This window comes from Canis aureus, chromosome 22 (genome assembly GCF_053574225.1).
Source record: "Canis aureus isolate CA01 chromosome 22, VMU_Caureus_v.1.0, whole genome shotgun sequence".
Lineage (NCBI taxonomy): Eukaryota > Metazoa > Chordata > Mammalia > Carnivora > Canidae > Canis > Canis aureus.
In genome coordinates, this window is record NC_135632.1 from 12,970,885 (window position 1) to 12,988,756 (window position 17,872).

At 40.7% G+C, this 17,872-nt stretch overlaps 1 long non-coding RNA gene across 1 annotated transcript; it reads right to left on the reverse strand.

The window, feature by feature from the left end:
* Window positions 1-1,338: 1,338 nt before the first annotated feature.
* LOC144294304 (uncharacterized) lies at window positions 1,339-8,582 on the reverse strand. The gene is made up of 3 exons (XR_013361725.1): window positions 6,226-8,582; window positions 4,611-4,798; window positions 1,339-2,149 (listed from the first exon to the last, which is right to left on the reverse strand). It is a non-coding gene; the product is annotated as an uncharacterized LOC144294304 (long non-coding RNA).
* Between the last annotated feature and the right edge of the window lie 9,290 nt (window positions 8,583-17,872).

Consider the following 17,872-nt stretch of genomic DNA (forward strand, 5'->3'; position numbering starts at 1 on the left):
CCACCCTGGCCACCACAGAAGCCTCTAGAGGCTCAGCAGCTGTGTCAGCAAAGCCACACGAGGCCCCGTGTGCTGACTCTGCCCGGGGATTCGATCAGGGCTCCGGTCCCAGGCCCTTGGCTGGTGTGTCATGTTTGACTGCAGTGAATCCTGTGCTGACACAGACTCGAGAACGTGTCCTCTCTGCCAGTGGTGGCTTCTTGGAGCCTCACACTTGTGAGGCTTGTGACCAGGCTGCAGAAATTGCCAGAGGAAGTCTTGCACTCCAGTAACAGTTTTCCAAGAGAGAGAGAGAGAGAGAATCGCCCAGCACTCCAAACATGGTCCACACCCTTGGAGACACAGCGTGGAGCCAGGCTGACTGGGTTTGAACCTCAGGTCTGTCATTATTCACCATCTGATCCACAATAAGTTACTTGCCCCTCCACGCCTCATTCTCCTTATCTGCAAATTGAGGATAATAGGACCTAACTCTTAGGCCTCTTATGAAGACCAAAGGAATTAAACTTTGGAAAGCACTTGGAACAAGGCCTGGCACATGGTAAAAATGACCTAAGTGTTGGTTAAATACATTTTTTGTTTAAGGTTCATCCAGTAGAGGATGCATCCAAGGCCTCGTTTCTCACATGGAACAGGCTACTCAAGTGTGGCTTCTCATGAGATGTTAGTCTTGCTTCTATTCTCCAAGATAAAATTCACGGCGCATAGTTAAGATTCAATTTAGCTCATTTCAGCTGATTCGTACGGCACCATCAGTGCCGAGGCACTGGGCACCCCCGAGCACGCCCCAGCAGGTGCCACAACGGCGCCCCTCGGGGATGCTATCATGTACTAGGTGGAACAAGAAACTGTGTGATCTTAGGCAAGTCACGTAACCTTTCCCTCTGAGCTTGGCTGCCCAGGTGCCTGATTATAACCGATCTCAGGGGTATCTTCCAGCTTCTCAAAAATCAAATAATTCAAAATAAAAGGCTGACAGCAAAGAACGAAAGGAGAAGTGCAAAGTGCCGGGTGGGCCCAAGGGAGGGAGGACTCTGTGCTACTATTTCTCTAGGTTTAGTTGTAATAGGACGCTCGCCGTCTCACCTTGAGTTGTTGCCCCCTCTCTACTAATTGAAATCATCGAAGGCATGCAGGTTTAGGTCAGGGAGGGGAGCGTATTCTTTAGCATCAATCAGTACAATTTAAATTATGAGCTATTTCCTAATTTTAATGACTGAGCTTTAAATGTGGAGCTCAGAGAGAAGTCCCTCCCTGGCAGTGTAGGGGAATGTTTTGCCCCTAGCCTAAGTCACGCAGGTCTCTACTTGAAGGGACCTAAGTTGCCCTGAGTCTGGCTCCCATCAGCTTAAGCAAGAGCTCTGGCACACCCACCCGGACACTCCCTGTCTGAGGGGTCCCCGTGAGGGGTGTCACTTGTGCTCGCCCACCCGCCTACACACCACCGTCCAAGCTGCTCCCCCAGGCACTGCTGTTAACCTGCTCACTGTGTCTACTTAGAACTTTAGTGCCTTCTCTGGGTACGCCAATCTCTCCCTTAGCTGGGACAGGGGCCCCAAGGTGCCAGTGACAGCTGCACCAAGCACCCAAGCTGCCTTGTGTTGCTTCCCCATGGGGGGTCCTCCTCCCTGGAGGTCCCTCAGACTCCGCACAGTCCCATCTAGGCGCCCTCCTGGGTCTGCGAGGTGTCGAACTGCAAGGTCATATTGTGCGACAGGAGGAAGCTGGCTCTCCTATTCATGTTGAAAGCTACTGGAATGGTTCCCCAAAGTAATGTGTCTTGGGTCAAAAATGTTACAGGTTTTGGTAAAAACAGTTCTTTGGGGTGTTACACAATGCTCCTCGTCCCAGTGACCCAAACATGCTATCAGTGGTTAGGTGACAGTCACCACTGTGCTGTAGCTGCGCTACCCCCTTCCAAGGCAAAAAGGCCTCTTCTTCAGGCCCTACTGGCCTTCGCAGCCTTCTTGCCTTTGGATGAGATCTCCCCGGGGAGGTCCTTCCCTCTGCACAGACTCCTGTTGGGATGTTCACCAGTTCCCCCACATGCCTCGAGGTTTCTTAAACTTGGCAGTGAACACGAGTTACGTCCTTTCCCCGGCATCTCCTCGATTCTCAAGAAAATGGGCTTCAAATAATAGTGCTCAAGCTTTGAAGGAAAAAAAAAAAAAAACACTTAATATAAACCAAGTCTTCAGGTAAACCTCTAGAGAGGTGGGTGGCCAAAATTAGGAGGAAAGAAAAACGTAAAGGAAGTGTGGCAGCTTGTGAGTTATTCCTCCAAAATCCATTCTTCCCTTCTTCCAAATCATGAAAGTTTAGCTGGGCATGAGGCCGCCCAGCCAAGACGGCTTTGCCCAAGGCTCACTTCTCCCAGAAGTCACTATGTGGCTGTGTTCTCACCCACAGGACATGAGTGAAAATCCTATGTGCGTTACTTGTGCCATTTGCTTAAAATGAAATCTATGCTGCCCCCCCCCCAACCCTTCCCATTGAAAGTAACCAAGTTTCAGTCACCCAGAAGGGGACAACACCCAAGGGAAAATGAAGCAAAGGTATGGAAAAGCCATATACTTGGAAGCTGCTAAGAGAATAAATCTTAAATGTTCTCACCACACACACACACACACACACACACGTACACGTGCCACACACAAGTAATTATGAGAGGTGATGGAGCTATGAACTAACCTTAGAGTGGTAACCATTTCACAATACATACGTGTAACAAGTCATCACATTGTACACACTAAACTTACCCAATAAATCAATTTTATCTAAAAAAAAAATAGGGGAAGGAAGACAACAGCAGAGTCCCTACTAGGAAGATCAACACTAGCATAAGAATGTCTCTTGAGGGAAGAAAAGTTTTCTCTGGAAATCGAATATTTATGCTACTGGTTCTCGAACTTCAGTGTGTGAATGACCTGGGGAGTTTGTTAATATCAATTCAGAGCTCTGGCTCCTGAAAACCTCATTTCAGCCAATCTTTGGTAGAGGTCTTAGGACCACATTTTTAAAACTCTGCTCTCAGCAGCCACAGCTGTGCCATCAAACATCCAAATATGTCTGCAATGCCTAGAAAACCCCACAGCAAAGCATAATCAAAGAACTGAAGAGATCTTGAGGACAGGGGAAACCTGTAAGAAGCCTCAGGAAATAATAGACTCATTTATTACCTTCCAGCCAACTTTACTTGCAGGATGCTCTTCTGAGCAAGTAATATTGCTTGTATTTTCTCATACAAAATATTTTCTACAGGGCATGTATCATTATTTCGAGCTTTCTATTATTTGCTTGTTTCCAAGTTCTTCTTATGATGAAGATTACAAAGAGATCTCATGGACTCATCTCTCCAAATTATTTTTACCACCCTAATTATGGAAACCTGAATCGATGAAGTTCCCTCCAAATCTTTCTACCTCAATTTCTGTATCATTCATGGAAGATAAAACTGCTTGGTGCTAAAAACCTTTTGATCTTAGTCCATATTAGAATCAGAGATTTAGGGACGCCTAGGAGGCTCAGTGGTCGAGTGTTTTATGAGCCCCGGATCTGGGATCCAGTCCCACATTGGGCTCCTGAAGGGAGCCTGCTTCTCCCTCTGCCTGTGTCTCTGCCTCTCTCTCTTGTATTTCTCATGAATAAATAAATAAAGTCTTAATAAAAATAAATCAAATTAAATTTTAAAAAAAGAATCAGAGACTTGACAAATCATGAATTTCCTACCTGATCTCTCATTTTGATACGAGCTGTTTCTAACTTGTTAATCCGATAGGCTGCCAATTCAGCACTTGCCTCGGCTTCCGAAGGAGGAGTAGATTTAAGCCATGGCCCACTGGAGGCAGAGTGGTGCATGTCACCTAGCCCAGAGGTCCTTGAAGTGTGGAACCCAGACCAGCAGCAGCAGCTGCAGCATCACCCCGGAATGTGTTAGAAATGCTACTAAGCCCCAGGCCAGAACTACGGAGAACTCGGGGGAAAGGGTGCTTTTAGGTACTCCCATTGCTTACTGGAGTTTGAGAACCATCACCCTACACTTCTCTCTCCTGTGTTTTCTAAATAGTAAGTGCACATCATCACTGTATGCCCCTTACTATTTCTATCAGTTTCCTCTTTTCCTATCCCAGTCTAATCCCTTATCATATGTCATCCATGCTCTGGAAGACACCTCTAGGTGGTCTCCCTGACTTTAATCTTGCGCCTTCTGTATCCACCCTCCACAGAGACTCCAGAGTCATCTTCCTAAATGCTAATTTGCCCGTGAATCTTCCTAACTAAAATCCTTCTGACACCTACAAGATAAAATCCAAATGCCTTACCTTGTCAAATAACCCTTTTTAATGTGGCCCCCCTTTAAGGCTTTATGCCTTGAAAAGCAACGCTCCTTCACCCTCTTTAATGTTTCTTGCCTTGGCATATGCTCTTCCCTCTGCCTGGAATGAAATAGCTAAGCCAGAAACTTTAATTTATAAAGTTGTGCACATCTATTCCCTAAAGCAGAATTTCCTCTCCTTAGTGTTCCCTATTCTAACCGCTGCTGTCATCTCATGTACACCCTGTAGCAAAAACAAAATCCTATTTATTTGTATAAGTCAGTCAAGTCTCACTTCCTCTGGGCAGCCTCCCGTGATCACTCCCGGAAGATTCAGCTGCTCCATCCTTTGTGCTCTGAGGTACTCTAAAAAGGTCTCTTCTGAGCCTCTTGTGGACTTCTTGCATCAATCACTATGATGTTCTTTCTACTGAGGACAGGGACTGTGTTTTGTTCCACTCGGAGTCTCAATAACGCCAGAACCTAGCATCGTACACAAGGACCAAAGAAACCAAATGAGGCTGTTAATTGGTAAAACCAATGAATGAATGGAGTAAATGAATAGCAAATGAGGGGAAAGGAAATATCCTGGGCTTTGAAGTCATTTACAACCTGGACTTCTATTTCCTGCTACGTTATTTTCCAGGTTGCAAACCAGTAGCCAGCAATCCTATACTCTCCAAGGCCGTGTCTTATTTTATCAGTACAGTGTTTAAATTTTTTTCAAATGCCTTTAAGTGGGACATGTACCCTTTTTCCAGCATCTAGTCCCCTCCATCCATTTTTGTCTTGTTTCTACCAGACCCACACATTCATGTCACCAGCTTGGCTCATGAAAGCATGTGAGTCAGCACAGGCCTCATGCATTTTCTGGACCTTTGGTCCTTTGCTCCTGTTTCTGGGCCATAGCTCTTGCACTCCAACTCAGCTGCTGCCCAGGTCCTCCCTTCTGCCACCAACTGGCACGCTTACAGACGCAAGTACACATTCCAGAATTCTCAGCATCTCTTTCTGGCACTCCTGGTGAGCCTGTCTGAGTTTGAGACCTGCTATTTCTCTGGGTTGGTGCCTTCTCGTGGTCCCAGCTCAGGCTTCTCCCATCCCCCAATACATGTGGGGTGAACTTTAAGGCACGCACACCGGCTCTAACACATTCAAATTGTGTGCCCTCGGAATTCTCTATTTCTAAGCTTCAGTTTCCTCGTCTGTGAGAGAAAAATCATATCCTCCCTGTAGATTTGTTGGAAGAATTAAGAAATTCTTATAATTAAGAAATTATAAGTCAAAACATGTTGTATAGTACTGCAAACTAGTAGAGCCTTATATAATTCTATCTGCTTCAAGTTGGCTAAGGCAACACAGCTCCTATAACATAATTAAAGAGCATCTACTATGTGTTGCTCTGTTCGGATACATATTTCAATGAATTCTTCCAAACAACCACAAATGTGAGCTGGTACTATTATTCCCATTTTATACAACAGAAAATTGAAGCTCAGAGAAGTTAAGATATTTGCCCATCAAAAGAAATGTTGTACACCAGTAAGGAATGCTACAAGTAATGAAAGTATTTTTTTTTAACCATCTTACAAGGAATTAGAAACGAATAACCTCAGGGTTGCGTCAATGAATTCAACCAGGTAGGGGCACCAGGTCAGGGTCATAGGCATCTTCTAGTTCCCCCTTCTTGGTCAGAAGATAACTACGACCATTTTATCCACTTACAGATCCAGTTCACAAAGAAGCAGGGGTGGTGGCAAACAGGAAAGGACTTTCTTCTCATGTAGTTCTCTCTTGTTTTAGGAAAATACTTTCTAGAAATGCCCTAGGACCTTCCCCTTAGAGCTGAATGGCCATAAGTGGACCACACAGCCTAGTTGGAAGGCAGGCTAGGGAAGATAGAGTCTTACCTCTCAGCCTTTCTGTGGAACGTTGGGGGAAGTGGAGAAGTCTGGGAATGGGTTTGGAAGGGCTGAACCAATCTGGTACTGAACCAGATTCCAGTACAATCCAGTTTGACTTCAAAGGTCTCATCTCGGGATGCCTGGGTGGCTCAGTGGTTAAGCATCTGCCTTCTGCTCAGGTCATGATCCCCCGGAGTCCTGGGATCAAGTCCCACATCGGTCTCCCTAAAGGGAGCCTGCTTCTCCCTCTGCCTATGTCTCTGCCTCCCTCTCTGTGTCTCTGATGAATAAATAAATAAAATCTTTAAAGGTTTCATCCCTTTCACTATACTCTATGTTGTTATATAAATGTAAATTATTTTACAGAAATTTAATATATTGGTAAAAAATCCAGACTAAGAATTTTTTTTGTTTTACCATTCTGAACTCTTTCAAAGAAAGCCTGATTACTCTCTCTAGTGACCTATGATAAAAATGGCATGTTATAAATACACCATTGTACCTTTATGGAATAGGATATAACCCTCTTAAAATTTGTTTTCCCTTTGATATCAAAAATATAAGTGATGGTATAAAGCAAGAGTCATCACATTGGCAATAGACTTCAGATAAATTTAAATTGGAGAAGGATGGATTACACGTTTTTCAAAGATCCATTTTATATTTTCTATCATAAATTCATGTAACCTAGGTAACATGTTTCCACTACATCTTTCAACCAAATATGTCTTCAACATTTTCAAATTTCAAGCCAGATTCTTTCTCCAAAGGATTTTTGTGTGTATTTGAGGACCCGAGTTGCATTTCAAATTATTTTAGCAATCTACTAATATTCATCAAGATGTGAATATATAGGAACTAGGATATTTCAATTCAATTCCTTAAAGATACATATTTACTTAACTCAATTGCAGTGCTGAAATGCAATTCAGATCCAAGTCTTATTTGAAAGTTAAAATCGCCATTCAGTTTTGTAAGAAATGATTGTATTTGCTTTATTAAAAGCAAAGAAAAGGAAATGTCTGCTTATTTAAAATTTAACAAGAGGTTAGTTAATTTAGGACATAAGAGAACAATCCCTTCTCTCAGTCTAAAAAAATCATCATAGTTAACTAGACTAGTTGCCAATGATGGAGTAGTTTCTCTGGTTTAATATTTCACATTTTGATTCATGGAATAACCTTCTCTGTGTTATTGGTAGAGTAGGAAGGGATGGATTATAAATACTGTGCTCAGATTTGTCATCTAAAAGCAAGACATTTATAAAAGAACACGAAAGCAATATCATCTGCAGGAGTGCTAAAAACACCCCCATTAAAAGAAATTTTTAAAAGACTTCATGTATCTAATGAAAACAAGGTTTATATTGAAGATGATTACAAAATACTTGATGAATGCTAACTATGGTTATTGATCTGACTACTGATGAGCAGCATTAAGTTTAATGCTGCAATCATTAGAAATGCATTCAGCTCTTTGCAACAAAAAACTAAGGGTGGCTTCACTATATAAGAGTGTATTGTTTGAGGATGAGGGTGCTGGAAAGAAAAAAAATTGCAGTTTTACACAATAAGAAAATGAGAAAAGGCAAGATGGCACCTATGTGATCTCATTAGGGGCCCAGGTCCACAAATCTTAGTGTACAGGCCTTCATCCTCATGATCAGAAAGTAGCAGCTTTCCTGCCAGGTAATGATTCTCGTTCCAGGTGAGATGAAGAGGAAAGGAAGGTGCGAGGTCTGGCCGGCAGTCCTAGAGACACCATTCTGAAATTTTATGACACAATTTTAAAACCATCGATTCTAATCCCCTCATTTTTCAGTGGAAAAAAAAAACCCTAAAATACTGTGATAACAAAGGGCTTGCCCTAGGTGGGCCAGATATTATATCTAGGACAAGAATAAGTCCTTTTAGTTCTTGGGCTGATGTCATCTCTCCTGCACCCACCACTCTCTGGCTGTACATGGGCTTCCTTTGGAATGCTAGTAATGACGTCGTTGAGGACCTCTCCATATCCTAAAGGGGACAAGTTAGGAAAGGTTGGGTCTCACTGATGCATTAGAACCTTTACAGTATGGATACCAGGCAAATGGGGCATTCTTCTCTCTCATCCTTCTCTATGATTCCATGTTTTTCTATTGTCTACAGAGTCAACTCTTGGCTTCTTGGAACCAAAAGGCTGGAGCATAAAGAAACCTCAGTGAAGATAGCAGTGGTCACAGTTACAATGATCCTCACAGTTAAGAGGATCATGATGGTAAAGATGGTAGGACCTGTGGAGGAAAGAGAATCCAATTTATTTCAAAATGTAGATGTACTTGGCATCCATTTTCCTCAGCTTTGGCTACCACATTGAAGCACAGGGACGAATGCAAAGGTCTTATAGGATCCTTTTACAACACAAAGAGAGAAGAGAGCTCATAGTTACCATTACAAGTATACAGGCGGCCTAACATCTCAACCACTACCAAGCAGGTTCGGTAGTTCTGGTTTGAGAAGAGGACGGAATCCTGGTTATCAAAAGAACTGGGTCATGTAGTTCGATGGGATGACTGAGAGTGGAGCCACGTTGTTACTCAGAGCTCCATTTGGGGAAGCTGAGACACATCCTGCTCTGTGTAACAGCAGATGGCCTCAGCACGCCTTCATGCTTGGTCAGATGTTATTAATCTGTGACCAGAGAAGCAGGTGGCAACCCAACACCGCGTGATTGCCTTCAGAAGGCACCCGAGCTACAGAAAACTATGCACCGTCTCAACATGTTAAAATCTTCACAGTGCTTATTTTTAATAATTGCACTTTTTAAGCAAATGGAAATGAGGAACTGACATTTTATCTCCATTTTCTTGGCATCTATGAAAGACTCCATTGCATATTTAAGTGAGTAATCACTCACTTAAATACTCACTGGACAAAAGTAATTCTAAAATAGAACATTAACTCCACATTTAAAGAAAAATTCATTAAATCTGAGTAGTTCATTACCATGAAATGCATTTGATCCTATTTTATAGCATGAATAGGAGTTTCCCCAGTATAAAGCATTCAGCCAAATGTTTTACAGATTAAGGTGTATTAGGAATGTAAATTATTCTAAACCAAAGACTATTTCCTTTGTGGTTCACTTCTCTGCAGCCCTAGGATATCACCCTAGGATGGGAGAGAGCAACACCTCCAGGAGTCTTCCTGAAGGAAGGGTCCTAATAGGCCTCATCAGTCCATGAGTCCGCATGGATATATTTCCGTAAAGCAGTTAAAATACCAGCATCACAAATTAAAACCTTAAATTTATTACCTACAGTTATTAAAATGCCATGGTCAGATGCTGTTCAGCATCCCCCAAATAGCTTTCCTTTCATATTATTATTTGTATTAGTGAAAGCCATTTAAAAAGAAAATCCCATTTCAATTTATCTTTGTGTTTAGATTGTTGTTCTGGCCTAGGAAAAAAAAAGAAAAAAACTAATCCCTTTACAAATGAAAATTGCCTTCTTGTGTTCTCAACTAATTTAATCTAAATTGTTAACTCTGCAGAAGGTGCATTCAGAAGAGAGAAATCTCATCCCAAGGGCTAGAGAGGTAACAGGTTTATCTTACTTATGCATCTGGTGCCCTAATTCATGAAGACTCTGAAACTCTGGACTTACCACACAGCTCACAGCCAGCAGCGGCCCCCTTCTCTTCAATAAATTCTGCAGTGGCAATGCAATAAGATAATAAGCTCAACCCAGTGGAGTGTCCAAGATAAATATGGAGCTACGACATAAACCTTCAGCAATTGCAAAGGAGCAGCTGTTCAGTATCACGGAAAACTGCCTGGGGTTGAAGTTTGGGAGGTAGGAGGAAGGCGACCGGGAAAGACAACAACTTCACTTTGCCCAACTTGCAAAGGGCAAATGCAGCATTCCAAAGCAAACAGCTCTGAACCATAAGTATGAAGTCTGGTTTTCCTATGTGCCTGATGGCCAAAATATGTTTATTTGTAGGTCTTAGACTCACCTCTGCAAAAACAAACATATATTCTATATTTGGAGCAAAATGCTGAATGCTCTCTTAGATAAATCCACCCGAGGTCTGTTTCTCCATCTTGTATCAACAGAGAGCCCCAAGTTGATGGCCTAGGTTGCTTCTTTTCCACCTCCCACGTAGAGCAGCATTATATCTGGGATTCGGAAACCAGACCCTGACAGGAGTTTTAAAGAGCATAAACAAGTCTTCTATCTACAAGGAATTCGTTCCTTGCCACTCTTCCTCTTTAAAGCTCAGCCCCTGACACAAACAATTAGAAAACCCCATTTTACTGGATTGTGGTAAATGATTCCATCGTAATTTGCTTTCTAATTCCAGTTGATTTGAAGGAGGAGACATGGAAGTCATGGCTAAGATTTTCCCCAAGCCGAGCCCTTGAAAGAAGCGTCCCAGGCAAGTCTGTTCCTGCCTGAATATTTGTTTCACAGAACTTGAGAAACTTCTGTCAAAGTAAAGCTGTTCGACAGGTTCATGTTGGGGAGCTCTGGTAAACTCCACTCTTAGCTGCAATTACAGCACCTACTAAAAATAATTTACAGAGACTTGCAAAGCCCGAGTGTGAAGGTGAGTATTTGGAATATTTCTGCCTCCTGTAAGCAAGATAAAACAGCTTATCATTGTGGTTGATGAAGTCCACAAAACTACTGAGTACTCCCCTAACTCTGAAGCAGCTTGGATATTAAGTAAGAAGACATTTGATGTGTCAAAGCCCCCAGGTGGGTTCCAGCCGCCTCTTTCTTTAAGGAAGTCCACATCCATGAATGAATTCAGTATAGGCAGGAATACAGGACATTGTCTGGAGTCATGTCTTCGCTCTGGGTTATAATGAAGGTGCCTTCATCAGAAAACAAGGAGCATGAACACAGATGGGTCCAGTGCTTCCAGGAGAAAGATCATGTTCACCTGTTCACATCAGCTTGGGGAGATTATAAATACAATGCAATGTGGCTGCTGACAAAACTAGGACTGTTGAAGCATCTGCCACTTGCTAGCGTGGCAATCTTGGACTCGGAAAGCTCTCTTTTACAGTTTCCTCATCTGTGAAATGTGGATGATAACTTCTGAGATTATTTTTAGGACTAAATAATAGACAAAACGCTCAGCATTGTGTTGATTCAGAGGATGCTTTACAAACCTTACTTTTCCATTCCAATCAGATAACCCTCCCTCTCTGTGGGAGGCTACAAAAGGAACCCTCCAAATGGTATCCATATCCTAATGCCTGAAACCTGTAAATGCAAATTCTTTGCAAAATGGGTCTTTGGAAAGGTTAGGGATTTTGAGAGGAGGAGATTTTCCTAGATTACCTGTGTGGGTCTTAAATCCAATCCCAACCATCTTTATAAGACAGAGGCAGGAGAACACGCATGGAGAAGAGGAGACAGCAATAACCACACAAGCAGAGGTGGGAGCGATGAGGCCTTAAACCACGGAGAGCCAGCACCAGCAGCAGCAGGGAGAGGCAAGGAGCGATTCTTCCCTAGAGCCTCTGGAGGGAGCACAGTTCTGTGACACCTGAATTTGGGGCTGTGAAACTGATTTCAGATTTTGGCCTCCAGGACCGTGAGAGAATCAATTTCTTTTGTCTTAAATCATGACATTTGTGATTTGTTATAGAAGCTACAGGAGACTAATACTTCCCTAGCCTCATCAGTGTCACACACTGTGCTACCAGACACTGGCCAGCCTCCTTTTAAGGCCTTTTGCAATCCACAGATACAGCCATCTTGTCTACTATATGAAATGTTGTGCACTTTGGTTGGAACATCCAAATAAAAAGTATTCATTTTCCCTTTAGTTGCATACTTTTCACCTCAAAATAAAGAGGAAATCCTAGGAGGTTTAGGATACACTACACCATCAATTGTGTTGGTTAGAAGGCATTTTTGCAGCCTATACAATCTAATTCCAGCTGAAAGCCCACCATTTGTTTGCTCTCAAACCCTCCATTGTGAGGGCAGTTCCAGCAGGTACTCCAGAGCATCTGGCTGGCTGTGGCAGGACCAGCTTGTCCTGCACAGAAGAACGTCTATTTTTCTCTTAAATTCCATAATTCCATGGTCGTCAACAAAGTTCATCGAAATGATTGTAAGAAATATAGCAGATGGTTTTTAGTGGTACATGGACACAGAATTAAACAGCAACATTTCAATTCTCTTTCAATCCTATTTACATAAGGAGAAAAATCTAATAGCATGTATATTGATTATGACCTCCTAATTATGGCAAAGGTTTCTTTTTTAACCATTTTTGATAATCATACAAATATCTGTTTTTAAACAAATGTATTTAAGTAAAACATGGTGAATCAGTTTAAACAAAAGTATTAAAGAAGTGACACTACAGGTATCAGAGTAAAGCTAGTCCTCCAATGCTTAACATTTGGGGCACACTACCCTAAAAAGATAGGAACTTCTGTGTGAAGTCCATGAACGACTACATCCAACTCCAAACTTTCCCAGACCATATACCAACTCACAACAAAACCTTACCCCCGCCTTAAGCCCCAAACTGCTCTCAGACAGTTTCAGTAGATTTTGCCCAAGAATCCCAAAGTATACTTGAAGGGCCCTGTTTACCTGGAAAGCACCCTGGGCATTCATTTGATCCTGCTGAGTCAGGCTCTGGCACATCTGAACTGCATTGTCCACCCACTCCCTCAACTGTCTCTATGATTGTCAGGAGAGTCATGTATATATGACATATATATACATTTCTTAATATAGAATAATTATAATTATAATATAGAATAATATACTAATATATATATTTCTTAAATTAAGCATTTGTCCTATATGATTTTACTATCCCCTATCTTTCCAGAAATAGAAAAGTAATTGGCTTCTACATTTATCATCAGAATAAATTATGTGGCTGAAGAGATTTGTGTTCAAATGGTCATTTAAAAAAATGCAGTACAGCAATCTTAAATAATTCAGGAGTCATGTAATTATAGTAATTTTTACGTAGAAAACAAAACAGAAACCACTTAGATAATCTTTGGTTGAGTCATACTTCCACTTTTTACTCTGATTAGTGGAAAAACGATAACAACATACCTAGAATTTATTTTTTCCCCCTACGGATGGTAACAAAACTATACTCCAGAACCTTCAATGCACAGAAAAAGAAAATTACTTCCAGTCTTTTGGGTACTTACATTAACCACATGTGCAGGGAAAATGCTGCTCCCTTAACTTATCTATTAAGAGTTAGCTTCCCTCCTGAGTCCTACCCACAAAGTGGCAGAGAAAATAACCAGTCCAATAATTAGTCCAATAGAGTCATCCCAGGCCAAACCCATCATTGAAACATCAATTTAGGCCACATAGTCTTGCTCCGATAAAGGCTATTCTTTATCTTTACTCCTTTCTTCCTCAAGTTGGCAGTAGGTATGTGACAGAGACTGACATGCTATTAGAGCAGCAGGTGAAGAGGGTGGCATACTTGTATTTGTGTTTTTTGTGTAACTCTCCTTATGCTGAGCCTCCTAACAACTCTTATTAATTAGTAAAGATTAGCCCATCACTTATCTACCTCTTCATCTAACTAGGGTTCCACAGGCTTCTTAAGTTGACTCTTGATGATGGTCTGGACAACCTGAGGTCTAGCCCTGGCAGTTTGCAGTGTAGGCCCTGGTTAGAGGATCACTTCATTCTTAGCAATGATCATCCTCCAGATTCTAGTCCCAGATTGTGTTTCCAGATCACTGCTTCCTGTCTGAGACCTAGGGTAAAGCTAGTGAACGTGCTAGTATCTGGGTGTCCAAATCTATAAAATGGGGAGGGACTAATGATAATGGCATCTACCCATCAGAGTTGCTATGAGGATGGATTAATAAAGATAAAATTTTTGACCAGTATCTGGCACATTTAAGTGTTATATAACTATGACAAGTGCTGTCATTGTTGAGCTAGGAAGGTATCTAGCCAGAGAGTCAGCTTACTTCTACATCTGCCATGGGAGCATGTGAGAACCTCTAGATTCTATTTTGATCACATACGAGCCAAAGGAAAACCCAGATCGTTGCTATGGTAGGCCATGGTGCATTCTCAGTTGTAACCAGCTCCAGGATAGGAGGAGAGCAAGCTATGAGGCAGTCTTCTCCTAGGATCCCAAAATGAATCAGGGAAAATTTGGCCCCATCATTCCCCGTGGCTTGTCTGATCACCATGCCCAGGCCAAAGCCAGAGAAAGGAGCTGGGGCTCAGGCTCACTTTATCTCTCTGGCCACTCCTCCTCTTCCTCTCCCAACAAGCCTCAAAATGCTATCAGGAACTTGTCCCTCACTTTTTCCTCCTGTCTTCCTTCCCTTGCATCGTATTTTCCTCTTCTAGACTCCAGGTTTATCAGCTATGGCACCATGGTGAAAAGATGAAGGAGAACTTATTAACAATGAGACCTAAACTAAGAAGCTTTCTAAAATATCATACATACTGCACTAGTTTATAAGCTAAAATATAGCCAGAACCATCTTCAAACACTCAGCAATAAAAGGGGAAAAAGGTAACAACACTCTATGAGACTGAAGCCTGGAATTCAGAGAAGTTGCAGGAATCCAGGATTTTTCAGCTCATGGGAGCAATCTTCTGAAGAGACCTCTCCAAGCCTTCTTCCAGTGACTTTTGTGGAGAAGGAAGGACATTTTCTGCAAGAAATGCCAATTTCTAGACTTCACAATCAATACTTATTTTTTTAATGATACCCAAAAAAATAGCTAAAAAAAAAAGGAGAATCACTCAGCTCCTGGTAGCATCCTCCTGTGATCAAATAAGGTAGACCACATGACAGGTTCAAGACCTTCCTGCTCACCATTCTGCAATAGCATGAAAAACCATACTGTTCTGATACAAAGTGCTTTGGGACCTCTCCAAGCTACTCTACTAAAATATAAAAACAGAGAAGATTCCACAGAATATATAAATCTAGAAATACAGATATCTCCAAGCTTCAGAGCTGTAAATCACCACAAGGACCACCAGTCAACAAACTGCAGTGTCTCCTTATAAGCAGACGTCACTGCTGATGGTTCCAGATGCAAACTACACAGTCTCTTCTAGTAACACTGCAGCCACAGGTATGCTGTATATTTAATTTCCTGAGGTTCTATGTGTGTGTCCATGCACATGATGAAAAAGTTAAACAGGCTCAAAGTCAGAAAGAAAACTTTGGTACTTCTAATTGTGTTGCCTATTTCTGTCTGCAAGGTCATTCATTAGCTGCAATTTTATGAAAGTGGCAGGCCTTACTCATTAAAGCTATTGGTGTTTTTTAAATGGAAATGGTTCATAACAGTTTAACAGAAGAAAAAAGCCCTGGGGTCATGCAGAAGTTTCTTCATTAAAAGAAAATTAACCCTGAATTTGTAGCACCGTGATTTAATAAGCAATGGTAATGCTTGCCCCAAATTTACAAGATCAAAAAAGTACCATATGGCTTGATTATATGCAGTAATTAGGATGGAATTGGGAAGTAATAGAATCATAGAATTTTAGGCCCAAAAGAGTTGTAACAGATCATTTCATCCAATCTCTTTAGTTTGTTCCTCCCAACACCGTCCCCATCCCTCCCTCCCTACAAACACATTTTACAGACAAAGCAACTGAGTCCCAGAAAAAAACTCCTTTATCTAGGTTGCATTTTTAAATATTATAACTAAAAAACAGTATACTCATTTCAGCACAGAAAAGGACAAAAGAAATTCTAGTGTACACAACAATCTAGAACAAAAGTTTATATTATATAGGATAAAGCGGTTAATAATTTTAATATATAAAGAATTTTCCACTAATCAATAAAATGTTTAACAGCCCAAAGGAAAAATAGAGAAAGCACATTCATAGAGAATTGAGAAAAGCATCCATAGGTATTCTCGATAAATATTCAATCTTAATAGAAAACAAAGAAATAAAAATTGAACTAAGAAAAGTTCATGTTCACCTATCCATTGATAAAAGATTTTTAAATAGGTTAATAGTATTGCTGAGGGTTATAGAAAGGGGTTCTTGTATAAGGGGCTAGTACTGATGAAATTTGGCACAAACTTTCTGAACTTCGGTTTAGTAATATATCAAAAGGCTTAAAAATATTTACGTCCCTCCACCTACTAATTCAATTTCTAAGCATTTATTCTAAGGACTAATTAGAGGTACACATTAATAATTATGTAAAATGCAATGTTATAGAGTGAAGAGTTGAGATCACTGAAATGTCCAATAATAGGGATTTCATAAATACATTTTTTACATTTATTCAACTGACTACCACACAGTAATAATGTCATATGACAAAATAAATTTCATGCCACAAAAAAGCTTATAGAAATATCAGATTATGGAAGAAAGGTACAGTGTGATTTAATAAATTATTCTATCAATAAAAATAAAATATATGGAAAATAGCTAAGAAAATGTAAGGTACTAGCATTATAAGTATTTTTCTTCTTTATTTTCCATAATTTTTCAAAATTTTACCAATAAGTATGTATTACGTAAAGACTGAACCCAAACGATTTAAATGCCAACAAAGCATCTATTAAGATAAATCTGACTTGTTTATCAAAGTGGAAGTAGAATGTTATAATCTCTAGGGACCCTTCTAAGGATATCATTCTATAGTTGAAAACTAAGACTTTGGAAAACCACTCTCTCTGTTGATTCTGCCTTAGTGAGAATAAGACAAATGATCACACACACACACACACACACACACACAGAGAATTATTTTCATACTGCATTTAACCTTTTGACAGTGTTGGGGGTGAGGAGAAGGACCCAGTGTCCTTTTAAATCTTAAGCATCACTTTGTAACTTCCATCACTGAAATAAGGTCACTGGTTTAAATGCCTTTAGCACCTGATTAATTAGTAATCAGGACAGAGTAGATAGTTTTTCTGCTTCAGAGCCAGTAATTATCATTCCTGACACAGAATTCAACTTTTGGTAGGCAGCAGGCACACTGCTGTCACCATTATACTCTGCTCCACACTCCAAATTTATTTTAAGGTTCTGTTTGGAAAAAAGAGAAAGAATCCTTGTGAAGATTTTACCCAAAACAGCCTCTTAGTGGAGTCATGTTTTGTTTTTTGTTTTTTTTTAATTTCTATCAGATCAGATTATATTATATAGGTGATGTAATTGATTATTTGCCAAAAGCAAAGAAACTGTAGAACACTAGTATGTAGCTCGGGGTTATATTAAACATTTTTGAAACTCATATCATGATTATTAAAACAAAAAAGGGAGGAGATGAAATGGCCACTGTATTATAAGAAAGATTCCTAAAGCAGCATGGAGAAATTAGAAAATCTGGCTTTCCCCTTTTTAATTTTGAATGTTGTACCTACAATCAAACATATGTGCATCTAAGGCCTCTTAATTAAGGAACCTTTTGGGGAAACACCTGTACTGAATGGCTAGCATCAAAAAGACAAGAAATAAGCAGTGTTGGTGAGGATATAAAGAAAAGGGAACCCTGACACCCTGTTTGAGGATGTAAATTGGTGCAGCCACTATGGAAAACAGTATGAAGTTTCCTCAAAAAATTAAAAATAGAAACAACATACAATCCAGTAATTCTACTATTGAGTATTTACCCAAAGAAAATGAAAACACTGATTTGAAAAT